The 27,308-nt window shown below is 46.2% G+C and overlaps 1 protein-coding gene and 1 long non-coding RNA gene across 10 annotated transcripts in view; one reads left to right on the top strand and one right to left on the bottom strand.

Annotated features, from left to right (window-relative positions):
- The window catches only part of LOC143368432 (uncharacterized), a 539,066-nt gene that overhangs the window by 179,402 nt on the left and 332,356 nt on the right, over nt 1–27,308 (top strand). Inside the window, exon 1 of one of the 9 annotated variants that reach the window (XM_076811157.1) lies at nt 14,734–14,867. The exons of 7 other annotated variants lie outside the window; for them this stretch is intronic. The gene's annotated coding sequence lies outside the window, so the exon portion shown is untranslated. Of the gene's footprint in view, nt 1–14,733; nt 14,868–15,210; nt 15,454–27,308 lie in introns of those variants that run through there. One more of the 9 variants, XM_076811158.1, reaches the window with a different exon arrangement.
- LOC143368460 (uncharacterized) overlaps nt 1–27,308 on the bottom strand; it is a 306,495-nt gene that overhangs the window by 114,811 nt on the left and 164,376 nt on the right. The gene's annotated exons all lie outside the window — the stretch shown is intronic.

Below are 27,308 nucleotides of genomic sequence, written 5' to 3'. Positions count from 1 at the left end.
AGCTCTCCAACTGCTCTTCGACTCTCCTTCTATGCGTGAATATAATTGAATTCCAACAAAAGTGATGAAATGGTGATCAATATTCTTATCAGTCGTTATCAAAAGCATCTTATTTTTTCTCCATCCTGATCCAAGATGATTCAGATGAATTATTAATTGCTTTTTTTTGTTTGAGCTCGAAGGAACTTTCTGTAGAAAGTTATAAAGCTTTACATGCATTTTTACATTTGTTTAATAAACAATTATTTACCTTAGCTTTGTTCGGTAATGCAAGGTGAATGATGTTGTCAGCGACGTTGGTTATGTGCACTTATATTTTCAGATTACATTTTTTTAGGAAGTGTACTACAAATTTCGATGGTGGGTTTACTGTTAATCTTATATCTAGTGGTAGACGCAGTTTGCAGTTATTTAATCTTTTAATTAATTCTATTCTTTGGTTATCGAGCAAGGGGCATTGCCAGATTATATGATTTAATAATAATAATAATAATAATAATAAATCGTCTTTATTCCAACACTCTAGCGTCCCCCGTGTCGGCTTCGCCCGAATATCAGCGTGACTGCTTCATGTTTATTAGAATTAATATCTTTTAAGGGAATTAAGTATTTCAAGACAAAGGTTAATTTCTTCATAATATTTCGGAAAAGATAACGTTCTCTCCTATGGGAGATTTACTTTCCCTCCAGCGCAGCATATACCAGGCGCTTTTTCGTTCCATGTTAATAACGCGTTTTTTAGACATGCTACATAGCCTGTGTTCGACCTAGAGTATCCAGGAATAACGTGTTAAAATTTCAGGAGGATCGGTTCAATAAGTCATGAGTTTTGCGCGAACATAAAAATCGGCTCTCTCTTTATACAATAGTATAGATATAGATAGATATGATACAGAAGCAGTAACTATAGCAAATAACAGAATGGGCGAGGCTCAGCGTAGCTGCTATTATGCCTGACCCGAAATAGAATAGGAAAAAGAAGAAAGATTTTAAGAATTTAAATCTTGTTTTTCATAATTACAATTGCATTTCACTTCGTTTATAATACGAGAATAATTCACTGTGAAAGCCACTGCCTCGCTTTTGCTTTCTTGATACCTAAGCTATCATAATAATAACATCTCTGATTAAAGACATTATCTCTAATATCTTCATCGCATGACCAATTACAAATAATTCACAACGAGATTCAGCATTACTGCCGTTTTAATACCTAACCCTATACACAACACTAAGCTTGAAGCTAAAAGATGGACAGACGATTCTAGGACAAGGAGGCAAGAAGTACATATAAGAAAGTTAAGGAAAGTGGATAAGAATAAAGGAGCGGGTAGGGCGTTTAAAAGAGGAGAGGGATAACAACGAACGAATTTCCAAGGAAATAGAATTATTATAACAGGAAGATTCATAAAAGAAGACTCATAAACTGAATAGTACGATGGGTTGGCAGAGCCAAGTCAAGGCATCGCCTGATCCTTAATTCAAACACGAGAGATAAGACTACGCGTGTGATGTCGTCGAATGAACGTGACAGTGTTTCGCGAAGAAATCCGTAATTGTCTGTATCTTCCACCGCGCGTGGGCGACAATTCTCATCCATTCAGCCGCTGAAGCTGCGCGAAGGCAAACGTGACTCGTAGGTACCGCAGTCATCGTCAGAGAAGCAGCGTTTAAAAACCAGGCTCGAGAGTGTCAGGTACGGCCGCGTGTCGTTATCAGCGTCGTTTATTCTTACGTGAACGTTGTTAATGGCCGAGCGGGGACAGGCGGCCGCGTGATTCGCGTATAACGAACGATCGTAATTACGGTTAACCTGCCGGGCAATTTCCACGGTTACAGTGACCGTGAAACGATTATTGGTCCTGTAGGGGCTGTTCGTCCCGGCGAAATTACGATTAGGCCAATCGACTTGGCTCGCCTCGCGTTCGCAACAGCGGCTCTCGCCATCGCCACGCGCGGCCTCCACTCGATTCGTTTGCACGGGGAAGTTAATTACCGAGCTGCAAAGCGACGCCGTCGGATGCCGTTGCTGGGAACAACCGAGGCGACGGGCCCGTCGATGATCCACGCCGCGCGAACCGTTCAATGGAAAGGTGAACCGGTCTCTAAACAGTTTGCGATACCCTCGCTCCCAGCGAAACGAGATTTAATTGCGCCCGAGCTCCAAGGACGCCGGTGAAATTAGTCGATCCGACGACGGCTCGCCTGACGGGGGTCCACTCCGTTTTCGCGTTCACGTTTTCGTGACGAGGCACGGCTCCGGTGGTCCCCGAACCTCAAGTAAATCGTGGAATTGTCGACGCTGCCACCGCTCGCTGCCTGGGACTATTGGGTTTCGAGTTTCTACCACTCGGTTGGACGGAACCGGACAGTAGCCGAGCATCGAGGGAAGGACGACGCATTTTGCGGTGGTTGAATTTTACTTCGTCGCAACTATGAAGCATCGATCCACTTGCCCAGCGAATCGCTTCGGGATGGAGATAATTAGCGCCGGCAGTTTTCGAATTTGACCGGGCGCTCGTGAACGATAACTCGCGAAACGAAGCGCGGATGGCACACCGGGCGAAGTCGGTGCTCGTAAAAATCTAAATGCGGCACTAGTTTACACGAGGGGTCGTTACTCGCAGGCGGAGGCGCAGGTCAGGTCGGATTACGCGTGGCCGTCGTTTCTTTTCTCGTGTTTTACCGCGCGCACAGTTTAAGAGAAGAAGGTTAGCGGTGCATCGCAGGCCTCCAACACGCGGCCACGGCGCGCTGACTACATACGGTGAATTAGGTATTCGACGAATAGAAAAGCCCGGTTCGGGCAGCCGGCCAAGGTATGCAGACGCGGTCACGGATGTGCCGGGACCTATCGCAACAACCCTAAAACCACCGCCGCGAGGAGGGGGAGAGAAAAAAAAAAGAAAGAAACGAGCGATGTTAACGCGCGATGAAAGCTACTACGCCGCGGCACGACCCATCGACCCGATTTCCTCCTTCAATTTCGCGCTGCTTCTCGGCCAATTCGCTGATCACATTCGCCCCACTCGCGCGGGGACTCGTGATTACGTAATCGATAATTGTGCCGCGGCCACGAAAGGAGAAATCAGTCCTCAATTGTCCTGTGAAAGATGGCTGTTCCGTGTTAAGGGTGGCAGAGTTTAGGAGAGATTTTAGAATATCAGCGAGGTGATTGGCGGTGAATTTTGGGCTGTGATCGTTGGAGGGATGATAATTTGTTAATGAATTATTTTGGGCTTCGTGTGGCGTCTGGTAGTTATGCGAAGAGGGTTGAATTCAGTGGAAGATATCAATAATTGTGCTACTGTCTTGTACTCGACTGTTATTCTGCCTCCACCCGTGAAAATTTTAGGCTGATTAAAGTGTGCACTGACGCATGATTAAGGAATAGATATCAACTGGTCTGGGTTGCGATGCAATAGTTGAAAGTGGAACAGTCGAGAAGATTCAAGTTTTATGCGAAAGCGTACAGTCATTTTGGATGTAACTCCAAGACTTCCGGTTAATTTAATTATTTTAGGTAGTGCAGGAACGAAGGCTCTGCAGGGAGATAGTTGGTCATTTGTCACAGTCAGCAATCGTGGATCGTAATAACTGTACCGTGCCGTTCTGTGATATATTGTTCCGCTAGAGGGAGTGTTAACTTGACAGGAGGAACGTCGATTGTCTTAACAGCCGATAACTTTCCAAAATTGTTTCCAAAGACACAGCGCCAGGATAGCTTTGAAGATGGGAAACGAATTGCCTGACGACGTTTGAAATGGGTATCGATAATGGCTCCTCAGTCTTTTGGCAGCAGTGGTACAAAGCGAGAAGAGAAGTGTCGAACTGAAAAGAAAGCTGCACCATCCTTTCTGTAAATTCGCTAATTAAATCGGTGCACACAGGGGGATGTTGATACTTGGACTATGGAATTCGAATTACCAAAGTTTATATTACCTTCGCCATTTTCAAACAGCGAAACCTCCCAGCGGTAATTACACCCCGGGCTACCGCCCAGTTGTCAAACTCGTCGCGAACCCTCAAAACACGAACCTACACCGACGAGTTCCACTGCAGCCCTTTGGAACTATTCCCTCGGAGCAAGCTGGAGGAATAGTGAAAGCTTCGCAAGAAAATAGTCGGCCATTCGTCAGCAGACGACGATCGTGGACCATAATATAGCGGGGCGGCGGATAAGTTACTGCCAGGGACAGGCATTAATTTGGGGCTGAGTTGGCGCGCGAGGCACCGTGCCGCGCCGTGAGCTCGGTCTGTACGCTTCAGGATCTCTCCCCCGAGGCTATTCCGTCCCGTTAACGGATAGCCGTTGCCCTTAGACGAATCGATCCTTCTTAGGTGGAGCACTGCCGGGGAAAGACGGAGATCCGCTGCCGCGGGGTGGCTGTAGATGGGCTTCTTCAACGAAAAACAAACATCCGACTCGATCCTCTTCTTTTGAAGTGTCCCTCATCCTCGGAGCAGCTTCAACTTTTCGACTTCCCGAGGTATACGAGGCTGTGTCTCTTGGACGTGGACAGGGGGGTTGCTTTCGATACTGGAAAAGTGATATGACAAGGTTTGCTGTCAGCCATTATTTACTTGCTCCAGGTCGGAGAGATCGACATTCTAGGAAGTGGTAGTAAGGTATTAACTTTTAAGAAGTCATTGTAATGATCCGAGCAATTGTAGAGTCTTCTACAATTCACCCTTAGTCAAGTTCGATTCTACGTTATCCTGGCTGTGAGTTTAACGACGTATTCAACACGCTGATCCGTTCGCACGTTTCTCAACCACTTGACACAGATTAACCGCGCGTGCATAGAATCCAAGGAACACCGAGGTCTGTCGAACAGCTTTTAACGTCTCCGTTCGAATACCGAAGACCCAGCACCGCCAGCAGAGTCGCGGCAGCGTTCCTACACGGCCTCGTTTAAATCGCCACGCGAGCTACGGATTTTTGACCGTCTAAGTAGCGGCGCGGCACGAAGGGGGAAGAAAGAGCAATTCACCTCCCTTCCCGGCCTGCCTTCGGAACGACCCTGAAACTCTCGCAGTCACGCAAGCACGCGGAACGCCGGTAGGTATATTCTTTCCCTGACGTTCCTTCAGACACTTGCACGAGGGCCCTAACGATGCTGCGGAATTTTAATTCGATTTGCGCCGCCGCGACGGCAAGAGGAAACGCCACGCCGTCTGCGAGCCGGCGGAGGAATCAGAATCCCTCCTTGCATTCTTCGCGCAATAAATCCTCGCGCGATATAACCCAATTACTTCTGGCTGGGAGTGCTCGCGTGTAGCGCAAGGCTTCCCCCAGCCCTGCCGTGCGGAATCGCGGGAAGTCCTTTATCAGACGTTAATTGGAAAATGGCAACGCGCGGCTCGAAGGAAAAGTTATCTGGCGAAGGCGGGAGCCACGGGCAAGGGGGGGCCCCACAGGACGGCGAACGCTCCCCTAGCTGTGGGCTGGCTGTATTCCTGGATCGTATCAAAACCGGGGGCCGAATGGTTTAAATCTACCAGGACGATGCGGGAAGTTTTTATCTCGCCGAAACTTTTTCTCGTATGCCTTATCTGAGATGATTGCCCCTGCTACGGTTACCTTCCTTGTAGATCTGCATAATATCGTTTATAGGCAATTTATGTGTCCCGGAAGGAACATCGCGGTAGCTCCGCCGCGGTTCTCGAGTCGTGACTAGCCTCTCTCAGTTACCGTGCCGCTTGCCGGACGATTTCTTGCTCGGCAGCGTGGTGAAGAGGTCAGGCAAGAGGGGACTTTTGTAGTCGAAGATGTGAATTTTAGGGAACAACGGAGGGGCCCAGTGGAGAATGGCACATGCCGCATAGCATTTTTCGTTTCTTTGTACAGGTAACTCGTTCCTGCAATGTAGTGTAATCCTACCACTGGCGGGTACGTTTCACCGAGCAGAATCATATTAAGGGGTTATGCCTACCTGCGAGGTGTGCAAAAACATGTATATTCGGGAATTTCTCGGGGAAAGACTTGAAGGCTTTTTTAATCAGAGCTTTATGTATTCGAAAGTGTACGTGTTAAACTAATTGTAGTAATTTTTGCGATGGAAAATATAAATAAATCAATGGAATATCAGCAATCTCCCCGCAGCGATTTTTTTTCAGTAGTTTGCGGTGACCACTCTAACTTTGACCTGGTTCATCTCAAGTAAAAAAATCGCGGGAATCTAGTTAGTATATTAGATTATCTAGTCGTTAACTCAATCGTTCATTATCTCGAAAAATTAATATGCTATAAAATGGCGGGTTCTCATAGCAAAAGTATCGATTTTCGCCACAGAATCGCTCGCATTTTTCATAATTTTTCATCTGTAAAATAAAATGAAAAAACCATGATTAAGGACTGGACAATCTAATATAGTAACTAAATTTGTTCGAATTTTTTATTTCTGATGATCCAGGTCAATGTTACAGTGGTCACCGTAAAGTGCTGAAATAAAAAAACGCTGCCAGGAGATCGCCTATAATTCTATTATTTATTTAGATATCGCATTGCAAAAAAAAACTACAAGAACCTCAAAATATATACTTTCGAATATACAACCGTTTATTAAAAAAAGTCTTCGAGTTTTTGAAAACAAAAATCCCGAAAATACTTGTGTTCTCAGAACTTACAGGTAGGCATAACCCCTTAAATAAAAAGACAAGTGCGTAGTGGAAAACGCTACATGCCTCTGAAATGGTCCATGCCACTCGGCTCCTTGGGTACACGTGACCTAATAAAATTAATTTTTCACATAAAATTTGATAGTAGTTATCATTTAGCATCTATCTCAAGTACCCTTTAAATTAATTAGAATTCGGTACCCCATTCGCTATGAAAACAATTTTTCCTTCAACTTGCTTTCCTCTAAAATCATAAAACGGTAGCTCGTGCCTATTTTCCACTGAGCCTCTCAGCTTTTCCCCTTCGGTTAAGTGAAGATATCCCTGAGTAATTCTTCCTGATATTTGAGCTGCTCGAAACCCTGGCTATTCAAGTCGGATATGATTCATATAATATTAACAATGTATCGGAGCAGCCACTGATAATTTTATAGTCACAAAGGGCACGTAAGCTGGTAATCAGCCTCGAGTAATTACCGAAACGCCAACACCAAGCATTAATCACCGAAAAATGAAACAAAGGACGAACGCGGGGTGTGGGGGCAGATTAAAAATTCCATTTGCGAAACGGGGGGAAAAGTTGAAGCTGCACGGGCAGGGCATCTCATTAAAACAGTTCGATGGACGGTGACGCGAAGCTGAACACGATGACGAAAGGATTAACGTAGCAGAAGCTCGGAGAGAGACCGGAATGACGGTAATAACAGACCCGTCCGTCAAAACCGAAATTCCATGGCCCCGCACAGTAATCTACGGGCTTCGCCGACGGTAACACCATTCAGTTCGGCTATCTGTCAGCTATTTTTTTTCACGTTTCACCGTTCCTCGTCCGCACAATTGGCCTCTTCCAGAATTACCGACGGAGCCTCGGGAATTTTCGAAAACGAGGGGCTTTCGTTGGGATGCTGTCGACTCGGCTCACGGACCGATTTTGTTTTCCGTGATAACAGACGCGGAGGGAAGGTGGCCGGACTTTTCCGCGTTATTTGGTGGCAGCTGATAGGGAACGAGGATCGAAGTTCAGCTGTCAATGATTCCCTGCTGTGATGGGTGAATCTCGGAGGGACTTCCAGGGGATTTTCATCGAGTTCAAACGTCCATACTTGACCATGCAATTGCAAAATGTGGGACAAGTTACTGATATTTTTTTAAATGCAAGTAGCACAGGTGTTTAATTATAGAAATTATAGAGCTTCGCTCGATGTAAGTAAAAATTAAATTTAGGTGAAAATAGACACTTGGACTGCACAACAGCGGATTCGTATTTAACCACAAGTAGTCGACTTTTCAGAATGCACGTTGCTCCATGGAATTGCCATGCCTCGGCTTCCGGAAGCAGCGTGTGGGGGCGGTTGTTAGGGACTTGGCGAAATATCCCGTACACGCAATATACATAGAATAATACCTGCCACTGTGATCTCCATCTCATGCAAAGTTTTCTTCGTGGAACCGTACGGCTACGTGGAACAACTCAAATTAGACTAATCCGCGCTGTGTCATCAACTCGTAGATGATGCATTAAGTTACTCCATTTGAAACAATGGTCCGTGATACGCGGGTAACTGGGCGTGAACGGCCAACTGCGGAGCTGCAAGTTTATTGCGCGCTGCCCTCATCCTTGTTTGATGGAACTTAGATTTCGTGCGGCAAATGTGAAATATAAAAAAAAGATATTCACTGGTTCGTCGCGATCAATATTAGACACTTGGAGGGTGCCTTCCGTTGATAGAAGATACGTGATGTTTGACGAAGGATGTTTCATCCACCTTCCTCCAACAAAAATCTATTACGGTGTTAATATAACCACTTGCTATATTATTGAATTTAAATACAAGCAGTTATATTATGAATTATCTTGGCAGCTTTTTCGCTGTAGAGTTTTTCTGTATTTTTTTTTAATTGAATATTTTTGACACACCTCTGCACGCATTGTCGCGCATGTGTGCTCAAAAAGACCGCTATAGCGAGCTTCGACATTTGTGGCACGCAAAGTTTAATTTCGACCGTGTCTGACACGGAACGCGCTTTAACTAGCTAATATTAACACCATATTTCAGCGGATAACGAGAGGACGCGATGGTAAACGTGCACTGCCTATAGTATACGCAACGTATAACGGCGATTTCGCGAAAGCTCCCCAACGTACGTCAGCGAAAATTTCCAGTAATGGCTGGTAAGCTCTTCTCGCTCGGCGTACGATATTCCAATGAATTTCGGGGGACATTCCGTGCTCGCGCGTCACACGAATGGCCCGCTGTAAGCCTCGCGGACTTAACAAAATGACCCGCGATGAATGAAAACGTTACTTCAACCGCAGAGGGTCGGGACGAACGTCATTTCGAAGCCAAAAATGTCCTCGTTCTGCTTCGCTGAGTGTTTGCCAGAAAATTTGTCGTGGAATCTCGTCGATACGATATTCCTCTAGGAATAAATACACAAATGAGTAGGCATCCATCTATTTTGGCTTCGATGCAATCGCTCTCGACGACGTCAAATTGCGATATTCGAGTTTTCATTCGTTTCGTTTCGCACACTTTGTACTTCGATCAGCAATTTATCTGGCACTTATGTTCAAAGACTCCGCGTCTTTTGTTGAGAATGATTAATTTTAATAAATGAATTTTTACTGCGTAACGCTGGATAAGTTACGTTGCAGATATAACTAACAGTGAAATTGCAATAGCGCCTTGCATCCTGCGTGTAAAGACGAGTCAATTAATTCCAACGCCTTTCATCTTGTTCCCTTTATCGTTAAACAGTTTTAATATACGTCCTATCGATTTACTTGCGCCTCAGAAGGAGACGTAGGATCACGGCCTTTTTCCACAGTGTTTCGCAAAATGAATGTTATACTCGAAAGAATACAGCCCCCCCCCCGTACTTCATGCCGGCGTAAGAAGCGCATAGAATATTTTAATTAAATTCAAGCCCTCGGAGAATCTCGGCGAAAGGAAAGAAAATGTATATAGCGGGAGTCGACTGCCTTGAGGAGATTTATTACCGTACTTGGTCAGACTAAAACGCGACCGAGTAAATAGGCGAGGAACGTGCAGTTTATTCGACGCTGTTAAAAAAATTCTTCAAGTACCTTCGCCGTGGAAGATCGGTTTAACGGTGGAGAATTAATTAGAAATATGTGCCTTTAGAATTTCGCTCGGACGTTTCGCCGGCGAACACGGCGCGATCGCGTTGATTAAGAAGGTGTGACGAAGCGGGTAACGTTTGAAGTTTCAAGTGGAATTCGCGTTATCGATCCAGCGGTGTCTATTAGTCCCCGTGCCTTCGTAATGTGGGATTCTCAACTATAAAGGAGGACGGAATTAGACGTTCCGCCACGAATCACGAATAATACATCCGGCCGCTCTGTGCCAAACCGCAATTTGCTTAAAAGAACAGCGCTGCACGATTAGGAATGCCCCGCGAACCTCGCGACGCGAGGGCAAATATAATTCATAGCAAACGAAGTTTCGCTAGTTAGTAGGCGCACCTGAAGATACTTCATCACGAAACGCGGTGCTGGATTTTCTCGGATAAAGATTTAAGGCCCTAGGGCGCACGGACCACTCCGGTGGTCGCGGTAGGCGCAGCGCGGCATAAATCGCAGGTCTAATTCGGTTCGACCGATTCCGACAGCCGTGCAGAAAAATGTAACCGTTTGATACAAGTTATTTCGACGCTGTACGCGCGCACATAAATCACGTAGGTGCGTCGGAGGTGTTGGCAACTATTTACGAGTCTATTAAGGATCCGAGCGCTGTGTCCAAATTGCTGAGAGCATAACACTTTATGAACGAGCGATTACCCTCGCTTTCCCGTATTCTTTCTAAAAATACGATACCACGGAAGAAAACGGTGCGTGCGCGGGTAGCTCGCGCGGATGCGCCACGCCTGCTGCCGAAATTAATGGACGAACGTCTCGTTAACATCGGCGGCGAAATTGTTATTAAATCGGCTGACTTTATTTGGTCCTGCAGCGGCAGTTAATTAGGTGAGCGAGACAAATGGCCGGGCGATCTTTCCTCACTTCGTAAATCCGTTGGCGCTCACTCTCTAAATTCTCAGCTCCATCCCCGTGGACCGAGAATTTTGCAAAAAGTTCCCCGACTACCTACTCCGGCAAAAAGAGTGTCCCCCCGTCGCGACGCCATTATAGCGATTTACTGTCGTGCTTTTTCACCGCCGTTAGACTCCTGGCCGTTCGTCGATCGCAATTTTCTTGGCTAATGTGCTTAGGCATCGTCAATTCGTTCCTCGTCTATCGACGAGCCTCGTCGATGCCGTTCCTCCAACCGAAATAGAACTTCTCATCTCCGTGTCGTTTCTGTCCTTCCCGAGCAGGCGATATGGCCTGTTCTAAATAAATTTCATTCGGGGTTGCAGCTTCTTAGAGTATTTCACCGGGTTGTGCTTTCGCGAAGGAGATTCGAGAGCTTTCTTGCCGTTAGATTGATCTCCGAGATCAGTTATTTATTTTAATCCGCCCGTATTTTCTGTTATAAGAACATAGTCGAAGGGTCATTATAGAAAACACTGTAGGTGCCAAAATTAAAAGAGAAAATTATTGAAAAATGTTCTTCGTGGCAGTGGGAATACTACAGTATAGTATTTGATTTTTGGCCACTTACAGTGTTTTCTACAAGGGTTTTTTCAATTATTTATTGATCACATAGAAACTGGAAACTTCGGTGAGATCTTTTGAACTCTTGGTTATGAGTTTAACGTAACCACGTAATAAATTTGTCCTGGGTATCGACTTTTATACAATCCAGACATCATGCAATCTCAAATTTATAGCTCACTACAGTTATATTCGTGGTATGTATCCAGCAATGAATACGTAGCTGCCTAATTACACGCGTATAACGTCTGATCATAATTTTAAGCATCGTTTCAATCTTCAATCGCACTTTAGTACTTATATCTTCCAGTAGACCCGTTCAATTACGACTCGCGAGCGTAAAACGCTCGCGCACAATTTGTGTTTTACAGTTGGACTTTGTTCAGAGGTAGGAAAGCAACCTTGTCGACGCGAACGACGATTCTTTATTACTGACCAGTCGTTTCGAGGTGTACGCTGCGGAATATGCTTCGCTGTCCGAGCGATGAGTATTCGGAATAAATAGGGTGGTGCTGAGGATTGCAGGAACAATAGTGAATGTTGATATTCGTGAGTAAGTTACGCGGACGGGACAAAACATACCCAAGAGACAGGTGAAGGAATCACAGGCCGGATATTAAGAGAGTAACATCGGCGGGATAAAAAGCAAAAACAAACAGGACAGATAATTGCCGGTGGGATTATTTACACAATGGGTCAGGGAATCTCGCTTGGCCGTTGACAATTAACAGAAGCTCTGCGTCCAGCGGATTTGTTTTTCCACGATCATTAGTAAGGTTACACCAGAAAATTTCCCTTAATCCGTGTTTACGATGGCCTGGAGCTGCTGTATGTCCGTTCCCTCTATCATCCCGTTAAGAAACGAGAAGCTTACCAGATGCTGCATTTTTTCGTAAACGAGAGTCGAGGCCCGTGTAAGAAACCGCGGTAAAATGCTGCACCTAACGTTTCACCCACACGCGTAAACGCTAGCGATATACTAGTAAGTTGCAAATCGTTTTGCAACCGTGAATCATTTTTTCCCGGCCTGAACACAGCTCTCTGTTATCCCCGCCAGGAATAAACGAAACACAGTGAGTCATAAACTTGGCACTGACTGCAAAGTGGATCGCAGGCCTCTGTTCTCCCATGTGTACGTCATTTTCAGATTTCAGATTTAAGCACCCCCTAGTGTCTTTGATTCTACGCAAAATCGATCACTTTTTGCACTCTTTGGATAAAATACACGACTTGGAGTCTGCAATTTTTGCATGTTGCATTAAAAGCGACTCTATAAATGAATTTCTCATCTCCAAAACTATTAATCGCACGAAGTTCATTTTTATCTGAATCGAGGATCATTTGCCTTTGTGAATGAATTTGTTTGCAACATCCTCGACGTCGAGTGCAAAAGGTGATCGATTTGGCGCTGAACAGTTCATATTACTAGTACTCAATGCATTTTTGTGCACCAACGAGATCGCATTGACTCGGTCCAACTTTTCTCTCACATTGCTATATTTACATCGCGCTTTGCTGACTCTGATCCTGTGCATTGTGCGCATAGTGTTGCGAATTCGTTTCGCACGGCCTTAGACTGTTTTATCTACAAAATATAATAGAAATAGATACTGTTAATAGATATCTTCATGTAACTTACATTCTAATTACCAAAACACTATAGGGTAGATGTCCCATTTACTGTCAGTGTCCCTATTACTGCCACTTTATTTATTTCACTTTAAAAAAATGTAACTTATAAAGAATAAATGTATAAATAGTGTACTATAATAATAAAAAAAACAGTCCCAATTTTGTGATAATTTTTTTTTACACTATTCTTTATACGTTGCGTGTTTATTAAGTAAAACAAATGAAGTGGCAGTAATAGGGACGCTGGCAGTAATTGGGACATTTACCCTATACTCCACTTAAAGTCAGCCGAAAATTAGATCGGAGCACTTAGAAACAGAATAAATTTAATAATTCGCTGTAGTGTAGGTACGTATTTCGTCACGGATCTCTGTTGACTAACAGTTCAATATGCCGGAAAACAATTGCCAAACGCGCGTGGGCTTCTTTCATTTATTTTCAGGAATAACTATGGTGCGTACACGGTTTTGTACAGGGCTCCCCTATTTACGATTACTGGCAGAGTGGCACCAAAGTAACACTGTAAAAAGTTTCTTAACCCCAACCGTTATCAAGTGGACCGCGACGATTGCGAGCATCTTGCTACCCCATGGGCGAATGGGATGGAACTTTAAAATTCGACAACTATCCCCGTTTATAGAGCGGCGCTCGAAAGGGGAAGCGTTCTAAAAAGGACGACGCGGCGCGTGTGCGCGATAACGTCGCGCGCGCGGAAGGGCAGTCTGTCTTCGGGAGAGGGGAAAGGGGTGAGCACCACAGGTGGTGGGCGTCCCGACGACGTCGTCGCGAGCGTCGCGGCGCAGCGCGCCGAGCGACTACGAAACCTCTGCCACGGACGAACATCCGACTTATCGTGTTCATCCATTCATCGTGCCCATCTGTAAGTGGTATAAGTCGTCGTTGCGACGGACCGAAGGCATCAAGCGTCCGTCAGTTTCGGTTGAGTCTGTTGGTCTCTCGCGCGCGTGCTCTCCCCCCTTAACCTTTCCTCTCTCTCTCTGTTTCCCTTTCTATCGTATATTCCCTCCCCTTTTATACACAGACACGCGTACATTGGCGTACGCAGATCTGTAGCCTACGGTGCCCATAGTATTCCTACGGTGCACGCGCACCTGATCTACCTGTCTCCCTCCCTTCCCAGCATCCCCCTTCTGCGCTCTTTCGCCCACCTTCCGTCCTTCTCCCTCTCCCTCTCCCGCCCCGTGGGGGATCGCTTCGACGAGATACCGCGTAGTGGCGCACTGGTCGCCACGAGAGCGACGTGCTCTCCGTCGGTGGTCATGAATCGTGCGGCGGAAGAGGTCCTCGCGAGCCGGCCGCCGCCGTCGTCGTCGTAGTCGCGTCGTCCTAGTCAACGTCGCCGCGCCGTCGTGTTGCTCGTCCTCGACCGTGCCGTCGCCGCGTTTGTTTATTGTTCCCGTGACCGCCAGGGGGGTGGACACCGGGGACGATCGTCCTTAACCGCGGTCGATCATCGAGCGCGACCGTAACGCTCGAACTCCGCGGCCCGTGTTCCGTCTCGCCGAGCGACCGATCGACAGTAGTGGTGTTACCGCGGACGCGAGAGGAAAATGGGCATTGGTGGGCTCGTGCCGCGTCGCGGTGAACAACGTCGGGTCGCTGATCGTCGCCGACAGCGGCGCCATAACGGGGCGCGTTCGCACGCGAACGCGGTGTGAGACCGGGGAGGAAGAGGAGGCGGGCGAGAAGGAAGAGAAGAAAAGTGACCAGCCGGTTGCACGCCGCGGAGCGAGGCCGGAGGAGGGCCGCTAGGGCCCCCGGCGCCTACGGCCTTTTGGTTCCTTCCCAGTTCTTTTATTGGAGTGAAGTGTCGCCGGTGATCGTGACCGCGTGCGAGCCACGTTCGCGCGGGCATCGTGTGCTGTGCCCCGAGCGGGGGAACGAGAACGAAAGCGAGAGCGCGCCGAGGGCTGAAAATGTGAAGGAATTGTTGCTGCAACTGGTTGCCGGGACACCGTGCGATCTCGTCGACAAGGTAATGCGATCCAGGCCGCACAGCCTTTTTACGCGCCAAACGAAACGAACGGCGCGCGACGGACCCGTGATTCACCCGGTTCACGCGCCCCGCCGCGAGTTACCCGCGGGACGCGTGCGCCGCTAATTACTCGATTTGCGAACCAGCCTTTTCTCGGCCGCCGCTCTGGTTTTTTAGCCCGGCCACCGTCCGCGGAACGGTCGCGCAGCGTGCTCGCGCACGTTTCGGCTGCTGGTGTGCTTTCGCGCGAAAACGCGACGGTGACGGTGCTCGAAATGGCAGAACACGAGAATCGCCGGGAACGATTAACGTAATTGTGAATCGCGCGTTGGACAGTGATCGATCGTAATACAGTGCGACGCGGTTGCTAGTGGAGAGTGGGGGCCGTGTAATATGCGTCGCTCGATGACAGATGTTGGATAAGCTAGTTGATCTTGGAAAGTTGGCCTAACATTTTCTAACGTCGCTCGTCTCGGAGCAGTTACGTACGCGGCTGGTTGTTTTCGCGCCTTTTGAACATGGCTACCGGCATCGGCTCGACAATTCTTCCTCGACCCGTTTTTGAATCGTCGCGCCACTTTCTACGGTATGTCGAATCAATTTACGTACACGTTGCGTCGCTTCCAATTGTTCGATTCTTCGGAGCAGTATGTGCGCGCCCGATTGTTGCTCCAACTGTTGAAAGTACGAAATTGAATTTAAAGGAGGGGTTACGATTAACGTGACCATTTATTTTTTTTCTCAAAACGAGACATCTAATAATTTTTAAGTAATTGTATGTGTATTTAAGGAAACGCATATTTCTTCATAGTTTTTGTTTATTAATAAAGGGAAACAGGATTGAACGCGTGAAAATAAATAATTTATGTGGTCTTATTTTTTTTTAAGAATAAAATTGCTTAAGGATATTTGGTGTTGAGTTCAGATGCGAATGAAATTCTTGGCAGGATTTCTTAAAGTTTACTTTGGTAATTAACATTTCTTTAAGAACTGCGATTTGCAACTGTGCTTTTTCGCTCGTCTGTAACTTATTCATAAGAGAAAATACCCTTTTACTGGTGCATTAGTGCCGGGCAGATATAAAATATATTCAATAATTAGTCAATAGTTGCTCTCTTTCTGAAAACGGGACATTTCGGCGTTCCGAAGCTGTGCTTGGGGACAACGGGATACGCTACCTAAAAACGGGACGTATGGTCACGTTAGTTATGATAGTGGGCTTGAATTTAGATTGATATTGTCATTTGTAGAGAATCTAAACTGTTGGTTTTGCATATCATAGGTATGTGTTTTTTGTTGGAAAGTAGTTAGATTAAAATGAATGTCTTTATATAAAAAGTAAGTGAAAAACTCTCGTCTCCTATTTTGAGTAAGAATTCTACCAATTAGTGAGATTATTAAAGTACAAGTTAATCATAAATTTGGAAATAACATTGAATTTTCTGTAAGGAATAGTCTCATGAAGAATTCAGATCAAAGATCATATATCCCCCTTTCAATTAAATAGCTTTCTTATATTTCTAGTAATTTGAAAAATAATTATATATACAAACTTAACTTCTTAAGAAAATTCCTGCAAAAAGCAAAAGCCGGAGCTGTAATTCATAAATCAGTAGTTTTCCGTACGATTGCACCTACAGTCGAATGTTATCTCGGGCATTATTTTCTAATAATGAATATTGCTATTAGTTTCATTCACACCAGATGAGTTGGTTTTTGGCGTTAAGGGTGCCCTCCCTACAGAATTCCCTAGGGAGTAACCACCCAGAACTTTTGTTGATTACTTTTGTGGCAAACAAGCAAAGGAAACGAGTAAATTATATTACAATAAAACTATTAATCCTCATCAACTTATGGTAGGCTAACACATAGAAGAAAAGCTAGCTTCGTGAGTGCAAGTAGGTGTATCAAATAACGTTTATTTTCTTCGCTGGGGTAGTACGTACCCGCGGAATTGGGTGAGGCAAATGAGAAATAATTGATCGGACGTTCGTTCCTCGGCGCGTAACACGGAAAACACGCTGTTGTTTTCCACCAGCGAGAACCAAACGATTTTGCCGGAGCACGGAATCGTCGACGAGTAAAGAGACTCGGCAAACAGGCGGTAGCTTTGGCCGTTCGGGACTTGGAATTGCTGTTTACGCGCGTGAGCATAAACAGGGGAGTAAAATTTTGCTCCGCGGATCGTTCAGGTGACCCGTGACTCTTTTGGGATCGATACGGAGTCAAGGTTGCCATCATGGCCGCAGGAAAATAATGTACATACAGGGGGGGGGGGGGGGTTTGAGGGTGAAAAGAACGAAAGAAACACAAGGGTGGAGCGATGTACGTGGCGCGAGAGTAACGCGTTACGCTCCCTGTTGCTCCGCAGATTGTTCCATATTTGTCCGGCTTCGGTGACCCTATCGGAAAAGCGCTATAAATAGAAAACGATTTCCAATTTTACACAGAAAGGCAGGCAACGCACCAACTGCAGACGAGATGTGCGACTCTCGAGTGCGCCAGACGTTTCCTTTCGTAATTAGGTCAATCTGTACCTAATGAGACGTTACTCGCGCGCTTCTGTACAGCCGTTCCCGTCGTTTCGCCTCATTTCAGACGGCGAGATCGTTCCCTCGGATCGAATGATTTTAATTAAAGGTTATACCTACCGTGCCACGGGATTCCACGACGGCCACGAGCAAATTGGTCGCGCGTTACCACATCATCCTTCCTTCGCGCCGCTTCTTCCCCGCTCTTTTTTTCCCCAGTTCGAGCATCATCGTCGTGCCTCTCCCTCTGGTCGACGAAGCAGTCTTCGATCTCGACGCAGCATCACCGGTGGGTATCAATTTCCACGGAAGAAGAACGCGAACAGCCGTAACAGCTTATAACAATGTATCTTCCCTCGAACACCGTAATTTCGTACCTACGTGCACCATCGGTATCTCGTAAATCTCCCGTCTTCTGTAAACACCGTTCGTCTTTTGTGTCGGGCCGAAATTGAATCCAGCTTATCGATATTCATCGATAACAGCTTCACCGTAGTCCCACCTCCGGAGCTCGACTCCGCGCGTAAAACGCGGGCATTTATCGCCGCCCGCGGTCTACGCTGTTTATAAATAGAAGATTATATTGTGCCCGCTGGTCGACTCTCACCCGGCTATCGAATTATTACGGAATATTACGGAGCGCTGTGTCGCAACCGCGGCCACCCTCGGTATTCGTTGCATTCTTCGCTCGGCGTGCGCGTCACCGACGAGGAAGTCGGTGGCGGCGCATTTGCGCGCGTGGCGCTTTAAAATAGTCGCCGGTAAATATATACGCGCACGCACACGCGCCGGGGGCAGGGAGCGGAACACTTTTATTTATCGCGGCTACTACGTGCCGTTTCTGATTGACGGGCATTAGCTGCCGGCCACTCCGGCCTCCAATCGAAGCGTGGTCGAACATTTGCGGGAAACTTCCGCGAGGGCCAGATACTCGCGAGGAATTTCGAAATTTCGGATCGCTCGGCGGGGTCTGGGGGAAAGCTGGCCGATTGGTAGGCCTGCTTGAATGATTCCTTTCTAAAGCAAAATCTTGGGTGCTTTGGAGTGTCGAGATGAAAGGTTTCCCCTTTGTTAGTTTGTACTACTGATTTTACACTTTATTGAGCTGTGATGTGCTTGCTTCGTGTGCTGTCAGGAGAGCCTTTACAGCAGGGATTCCCAACCTGTGGGTCGCGAAGTGTTTCCTGGGGATCGCCACGGTTTTGTGTGTGTTTTTTTTTAATATTATTAAGTTGGAATTATATTCTGAAATACCTAATTGTAATACCTTTTAATGTGATTTATCTACCTTATTAAATTTACCTTACCTTATATCTCTTGGGGTGGGGCGGGTTTTTTTTGAGTATTATAAAAGGGGATCGCGATTCAAAAAAGGTTGGGAGACACTGCGGTTATTATTTCGTGTTTGTTATTGGGAAACATGTAGGATTGGATGGAACTTAAGCTCACCTATAAGATGCTGTTGTGAATGCGTTGAGGGAGGAATGAACAGTTGGGAAGTTTAAAAGAGGTTGGGGGCAAATATGAGTTTGCTTCGAAATGTGTAGACAGTAAGGTGTTAGGAATGGATATGTTAAAGGAGGAAGAAAGTATTATTTATGCGAGTCGGTTTCTTTCAACAAACGAATTCTCTGAACTCGTGAATCTTGGATCTACCTTGGATCTTGACTCTTTTCATCGTTCTCTCTTAATAAATCGTGCAATTATTTGTGCTGAAGCTCTACATCACGATCCAGCGTCTCTTTGTTGAAGCTTTTGTCATCCACTCACGTACCACTGGTCAGAATTCGCTTCATTTTATATCTCGATGTACCAGACTTCAGGTTGCAAGCGATGCATTTCAAAAATTGCTAGTAAGCATGGCTCTGAATACTCGAATACGAAAGAAACGTGAGAATAGTGCTGCCTTGTCAGAAATGCCTTATCTTTGTGGTAACCTGCAGTATTCCTTCGAAAGGTACATCTTCCCTGTCTGTTCTATTTACTTTAGATTTGTCAATTTCCCTTTTGAATCCAGGTAATCCAAATTATTGCACAACACTTTTGGTGCCTCTTTAGAATCCAAATTACAACACTTAAAAAAGCGACTCACAGATTGCGTAAATCAATATCAACTACCTGAAATTGTACAAGGTTTTAGTGTGCACTAATGGTGGAATTAATGTACTGAAAAAACTTTGTCAAGTATTATAGAAACATCCTACAATATCTTTACTATTCTGCCGCCGGTTACGATTGTCTGACCACTAAATTCCTTATCTACTAAATTCTTACTTGGCGCACTATCTCAAAAGGAGTCTCTATATAATTCGATACATAGCTGTGTCTAAATCAGAAGAGATCGATTTTATTCTCATTCACAAGTTATTCCAAAAAAATACAGTTACATCGCATGATACGCAATCATCTCTGAAGATCAATTTGAGTAGTGCTACATTATGATACTTGATTTAACTTGGCAAAATTGACTTGGGGTCAGCCAACGTCTTACATTAACCATTCCTTCGTAGTGTCATACCACTTCGTAGAAAGTCCACAGTTTCCGTGTTAAAAATTATTCGTCAGTTTGGCGAGTCGACCAAACGAAATCAATTTGAACGCGACAGCGCTAGAAAACCACGGATGCAAAAGAGCGGAAGGGCAGAATGCACGGTTTAAACTTCAACGTTTCTCTTTCCGTTGTGTGCGGGGGGTTTTACCTGCGATTCATTTCCGGCTGCGCGGGTTAGAGGTTAGAGCGTCGGATTAGCCGAGCTTTTTTCGCTGGCTTGCGTGCTTCCTGTTTTTTTTTTTGTTCACGTTCCTTCCCCCGTCCGTGATAAATATTTCCGCGTCGATTTGACTCATTTCAATATTCAGTCGCGGGTGGGAATTGACAGAACTCGTTACGGTGGCTCGCTACAGGCGAGAAATCCAATGTTGTCTGAATATGAAAATTGAGCGAAGGACGGATAAAAGGAGCGGACGTTCCTCTACCACTCTTTTGCGCCCAGGCGATTATCAATCGTTACCAGCGAATTTGCCTGCAGCCTCGCCCGAATCTCTCGAGCCTGTTCCGGAATCGCAAAAAATAATTGCCGCGCTGCAGGCGGCATTCGCTAGCACGCGAAACCGAAACGGGTACAGCGTTTCTCTGCTTTCCAGCGAAAATTGCTTCGCTTATTAAACCTTTTAATATTGAGATTCGAGCTCCCTTTGAAGTCAGCTTCAGGCACCAGGCACGAAGCATGCACCTGTTCGAGCCTGTGGACGAATATAAGCAGGGAAAGGGGTGGAAATTAAAAGTCTCGCGTAAGGTGTACAGCGTGAATCTTTGGATAGAGACCTGCTATCAATTTTGTTGTGCATACTCGAGATTAACAGGTAGACAGTTTGTACGCGAATGATTTGACAAATTGCTTATTACGATACAGAGTAATATCGCATTAGCCGCCCGATCACGAGAGATGAGAGATAGGAGCGAAGAGAAGTGCAGCGCGGAGCACGATTTCCATATGTAAACGTAATAGAGCAATCGCGGTGGTAATTAACCACTAGCATCTCGTTCAATGTTACGGTTTTTCGAGCGTGCGGATCACGACCGGTGGGATGACGAATGCTACGGATTTAGCTGCATCTCGCCGACGGGGTCTGCGGTAATTTGCAAAGCCAGTTGTCCGATGTCGTGCGTACTGGCCGTAATGCATTGTTTCGCATCTGCGATTTCGTGACAGGGGACAATTCGTTGGCAGGCCACGAAGACCTCGAGGAACGGTGTTGGTGGTAGCTAACAGAGCCTGTTTGGATTAGCTTTTGTCAGCTAGCGCTTTGGGCGATTTTATATTTCGCGTGGACACGCTTCGGGGACGGTGGCCGTTTTCTGTCAACAGCAGTGCGTTACGATTTCATAACGACGACGACAGGGGGACTCGAATCTGAGCAAGTAAACTAGGGCGTATCGATTCGACTTCTGCGTGTTTCGTAATGCAGAAGAAACGCGCGGATACTCCCGAGGAGAGATCTGCTTGGCAAAAATTGGATTCTAGTCGTCTCGCATAGGTGAAATCGTAGATAGGTATACTTTATGGAGCCGTAGATAAATTAGATGTTCTTAGCGTAGATGTTCGCAGAGGATTGTCAGGAGCCAAGAGAGACCTGGAACCTTAATGCTTTCAGAAACTGGGACGGTCGTTTAAACGCTTTAATTAAAGTATCTGAATTATTTGATGGTGGCACTGATATCGATCAACCTGATTATCACGTACGCGTGAAATGACAGAGAAATATCCATCCAGAAGACGAGAAATGAGAACAGCTGTCGATGCTTGGCCCCGATGCGCTCGCTATGACGTTAAACGCACGTGACAGCTGCACGTCACGTGCATACCTATGCTCTTTTTCGTCGTTTCCATCTGTAATGCACGTGCAACTAGGACCACCTATTCGGCGCACCCTGTGTCCCTAAAACGAAAGAAGTAATTCGAATGGTTTGCATCCGAATCTGTCGGGTTATGGCCACAAGGTGAATTTCCGATACGGTTATGGAGTTGAAACATGAAGTTGGGGCTGAAAATCAGAATCCTCTAAAGGATGCGAGTTTACAGAATTGTTCGGCTGACTATTATAATTCTTTCTAAACGAATACAAAATTCCTACCAAATTCAGTGCTATTGCGTAATACGTTGTCTCCAGGCTATAATTTCCAATTCGTTGCAGAAACCAAGTCATGTTTTTATAAGTCAGCTGCATTTGTAATTAGTGATATTAAGTTTGTCAGTTATATTCTCGAGTGTTTCATTCCACTGCATCCAGGGGTTATTCCTACTTCTTCCCTCTACTCGAATAAGTAAACTGCACAGTGTGGAAATTGAACAATGCCATGGAAGGATTATTAAAACATTATTCTCTGTACCTACCGATAGATTATCAGGTGCTTACGAATAAGAGCAGCTAAGTGGTAATTGTATCTGTTTCTTCATTGTGTTCTAAATGCGGCGTTGGTGTTAATTTCATGGCCAGGCGTGTACTCCTCGGCGCCACGTTACGATGGGAAATGACCAGAACCATTCACTTCAAGAATTGTAAAAGGATTCGAGTACGTTCGCTCCGGGGCAAGAATTTCACGCGGAGATAGCAGGCGCCCGGAACGAGCCTGTTGTTTAACTGTCCCACGTCTACGCGAACAATAATAGCGTCGTTCTTCCACTTTCCTCTCTCAATCGTCGGCGGTTGATCGTGCGTGGAAAATGACGAGGTTTCTTCCTGCTAATGCCCCTCGTCGTATTCTTTAACGGTTATCACATTGCTGGTTGACGATCGCTTTAAACCGTGCACGATATCTTCGCTTTAATGATCCTCTTAATTGCTTGCTATAGCACAAGCCACTCGGAAGTTTTCACGACGTCCTTACGCCGTACTAGCTAGCTACTTGAACCTGACAATTCTCGCCGGATACTGTTCGCTCCACTGAAATAATATCGTAGAAATTCGCCACGCTAATGAAGAGCCTGTCGTTAAACGAGTAATCGATACAGAAGCTATCAGAATTCACGTTCCCCTGCTGCGATGACCATTCTTCTTCAGATAGAATCGACGGCAGTTAATCGTGTGAAAGTAGAACGGGTCAATGTTAAGCAGACGCGTGAAAGTGGTTATTAATTGAAACACTTGTCGTTGGCTGAATGTACCTAATACCGCCCGGGTTCCTAATATCTCGCAAAGCAAGCACTAAAATTTATCGGTCGTGAACTGGATCAGTACCTAAACATATGTGGGAAGATATATAAATTAATTGCGGCGGCATGTGAGCAACAATTACAGAAGGCGAAGTATTTTAATGAATCTTAACAGTGTACAAATTTCTTAAATTGCGACAATTTTTTCATCACATTTGGAGAAGGTAGATCTAATAATTCTGGGAATGCAAGAATATCTACTTGAAATACCTAACTAATGATCTATTCAAGGGGAGGTTCCGATCTAAAAATCGATTTTTGTTTATTTCATTTTGCGAAAGTTCGACCTATTCAGAATACGCGTTTAAAAGGATTTTTTGAAATTCGTAAAATTCCAGAAGTTATAGGCATTTGAGTAGCGGCAAATGCACTCGGCCACTTGGCACTCGCATAAAACTTTATACGCGTTTTCTCCAAACAGTGTTCTCAAAATCGGTGGAAGCTGTATCTCCAAAAGTTATTATCCGATTCGACTGAAACTTCTTTTATTTTAAAGAATATACTTCTGGCTCGAGGACAGACTAGTCAAAATTTTAAAAATTTTAAAATTGTGTCGTTATTGTGTCGCTATTTTCTCAAAAAATGTAATTTGTTTTAGTTTTTGCTGGTCAGTCCAAAAGCGAGTTTCATGCCCTTTAATAATCTGGCATTTTTCTTACTTCGGACCAATGATTTAGGTGCTACAGGTTCTACTGATTTGGATGAATTTTTTGACGCCTCGACTTTAACGACTTTCCAGTGCCGCCTGCAATGATTAATTATAAAACAAAAAAATTATTTCTATAGTTTAACACTTCATTTTAATCAGCTGGTTTTAGTGAATTGCAATCATTTCTTCGAAAGAAAAGGTGATCCTGCGATTCTGATTCCACCCGACTAGATACCAATTAAAACGCCGCAACGCATCCGAACCACTAACTCGATCAAAGCTACGCTCCTCAATAAAACATTCCGCGAGCACGAAAAATTCGCGCAGCCCCCGCCGCCGATGGCCAGCGAATATTAAATTGGCGCAGAAGTTGCGTCGCGATCGTTCATTGCTGAAACAACAAACCGGGCGAAACGTTCGCGTCAATTATAACTCGCTAACCGGTCGGGAACTTTTTAATTGAACTCGAAACTCCGTATTTCCCGAGTTCCCTCCCGGCGAACATTCGCGAGCACTTGGATTCAGCGGGAAGACGTTCCGTCGCGCCGCGGAACAGCCGAGCGGCGGCGAACGTTTCGCAAGTTCAGGCCGCGTGTCGAAGCCATTCGCGTGCCTTCGGGCGCGTTCACCGCCGCGACGAACACGGCTGAAAATTCTCGCGGATGTTTCCGAATATGAGGCGGGGCCGCCAGGAGCCGAGCGAAATTAAGCGAAGTTCGCGAGACGGGACTCGGTCTGTGGAACGCGTGACGGAAATTTCTCAGGAGACCATTGTCGTGTACTCTTGAATCATGAAGCAACTTTCGGAGGCTTCTCTTCTCGGAAGAAAAACCTGAGAGCGCTGTCCGACTAGTTTCGCCCCTTTCTTTGTATTTCGGTACTATCTTCGCCACGCTCGTAATTCTTTTTGAGAATGTGACGATGCTTTTGTCGCTGCTGCCTTGTAGTTTCAGTTCTCCCACTTGTTAGCAGCCGTACGAATGAATTTCTGCAAATGGAGAGGGAGAACCTTAGGACGAAGTTTATTAGATTTAATTTCGATTTATTCCTGGGAAAATATTCTCAATATTTCGTACATTTTGGAAGCACAGTTCAGTGGAGCTTTCAGCGGCTGAAGTATCCCGACAGTGTCCTCGAGCATCCAACAGAGGCACATTGAGATCTAAAGCCTCCACCACATATAATCGTTCCTTCATATCTGTAAAGGTACGTCTACGCGACGACAGTTTTGTGTCTAGATCAAGTGTGTATACGGCACTCAAAAACAAAATCCGGAAGATTGGAAACTGGCTAGAGCAGTCCGCGGCACTGAATTCGACCTATCGACGCGGGAGTTGCAGCTAGAGCTGGACTGAAGACACCGCAACTAGCTCTGGCTAGACATAAAAGACACTTGATCTAGACACAAAAGTGTCGTCGCGTAGACGTACCTTAAGCTAGCTTAATAGGTGTACCTATGTGGCGGCCGCGGGGGATCCGACAGATACGTGCTCTCTGTAAACAATATCCGTGCGTTGCAGCGAGCCGCGCTGCAAAATGTGTTTCCCCCAAAGGATCGGTACAGATTCAGCGTTGCGTCGAATCACCTTGCATGCGCTTGTTCCGTCTTGTGTGGCTGCGCCTGTCTGTGCGGGGAATTGGAAAGCGAAACATATCTCTTTTCAATCGATCTCGCGAGCAAGAGCACGTTTTCTCTGAGCCATGACGGGCGACGAGCAGACGTCTAAAAATCAAAGAGCGAACGATCGCCCCGGGCAACGGTGCGGATTATCAAGGAAACACGAGAGAGCCGATAAAATCGTGGAGGATGTTGACTGCACGGCCGATCGTCGTTCGGTCGTTCGCCTTTAAAACCCTCCTCGATAACCGCCGCGGAGAACCGTCTTTGGACCAGTCATTCCCTTGAAATCCTCGTGGTCAACTGGGATATCTGGCGCATCTCGTAGATTCTCACCGGCAGAATGCTCCAACGGATTCGCCGATATTCTTCCCTGTGATATGCGTCCCTCTAAGAATAACCCTCGAAAGATTTCCCTTTGACGCTCTTTGCCCCCCTTTGCCACCACGCGAGGAATTTACGAGACCAGCGCCCGATCGGCAGCCGGAAACGATGCTCTCGCGCTTCATCGCTTAATGCTTAATGCCTCCGTCGTAAAACCCTCCGCAGCTTTTTGCGCCGTTCAAGTTTTCCTCGCGGGAAGAGCGCGAGCAATGAAAATGCGTCTCAGTGAGATTTAGCGCGACGGGGGGAACTAAATCAAGCGGCGCGTAAGTATCGGATCGTGCGATCGAAAATCCACACTCCAGTGCATTCAGTATAGATTCTGTTATCCGAGGTTCGTTTAGTAATATCTCTTAAAGTTATCCTCCACTTGTTGCAGTTAACAGAAATTAGGAATACAGAATTAGAACAAGGATCTGAAAAATCATTCGTCTGTGTGCTGAAAATTATTTCTCCTTCTTTTACTCAGCCACGAGTCACGGCCGAGACTGCGCGCAAGGGGGTTGACTCCAAAACGACTCCTTGCGCTTATTGCAGCGATTTGACGCGTTAAAAATACAGCGATGATAGGATTACCGCCTGGTGGCAAGGTGTCGAGCGCAGAATACCCTCGGCAGCGCGTCTTCGCCAATGAATCACATTCCCATAGCAGCGGGATGCCTGTACAAAGTAGCACAGAGAGCTCGCTGGTGCCGGTGACGGATGTCAGCGGCGATATTAAGAGATGCGCGGTGACCTTCGTCGCCGGCAGGCCTTTAATTTCGGCCTGGACCGGCTGCCCGGTCACAAAGTGGTTTACAAATAAAGCTGCTGGAGTGCCGCGGACAGTGTAGCCCGCGAAAACTGCCACCGTCTAGATATCTCGCCTGGGTATCCTGTGGGTGTGGACGGTGTCGAGCACTCTTGGCTCTCGCCTCCTTGCCGCCGGGGGTGATGGAGGCGGAGGAAACGGGCGGATAAGAGACGCGAGAAACGATCGAGAGAGGCAGAAAAGAGAAGTGGGAGAAGAGAGGTGTGCCGTGTTTTTGACGATAGATAGGGTCGGTTCTAGTATTCTGGCGACACTCCAGCCTCTATATAAATACCACACGGGAGTCACCACTCCGTCCCTCTTGCGCGTTTCTCTTCTGCTTGCCGCGTACTCGACACGCTTCATTATTTCTCTTCTTCTTCGTGGTCGTGGCCGCCTTCCGTGGCTTCCCTTTCCTTTTCACGCGTCGTGTGTCGCACCACGCTTTTTGCCGCCGTTAACCGGCCGCAAACTGCGAGCAGCGAGCGCCCCTGGACACCGTCAAAACTAATAACGAGGCGGCGCGCGAGCGACAAATGAGGTACTCTCGCCGGATCGATAATACTCCGGAACGTCCAGCATTTTGTTTTGAGCGCCCTTCTTTTTTTTTTTTATATTCGCTCTGCCTTTTTCTGCCCGCGTGTTTGGTCGGGATTAATCGGCGACGCGCGAGCTTTGGAAAGTTTTATTGGTGGGCAAGGATCTCTGGTTTTGTGACGAGCGATTAACGATGCGGTTGGAATGAAACTGGTGTC

This window comes from Andrena cerasifolii, chromosome 4 (assembly GCF_050908995.1).
Source record: "Andrena cerasifolii isolate SP2316 chromosome 4, iyAndCera1_principal, whole genome shotgun sequence".
NCBI lineage: Eukaryota > Metazoa > Arthropoda > Insecta > Hymenoptera > Andrenidae > Andrena > Andrena cerasifolii.
This window is presented reverse-complemented; position numbering and strand designations above follow the sequence as displayed.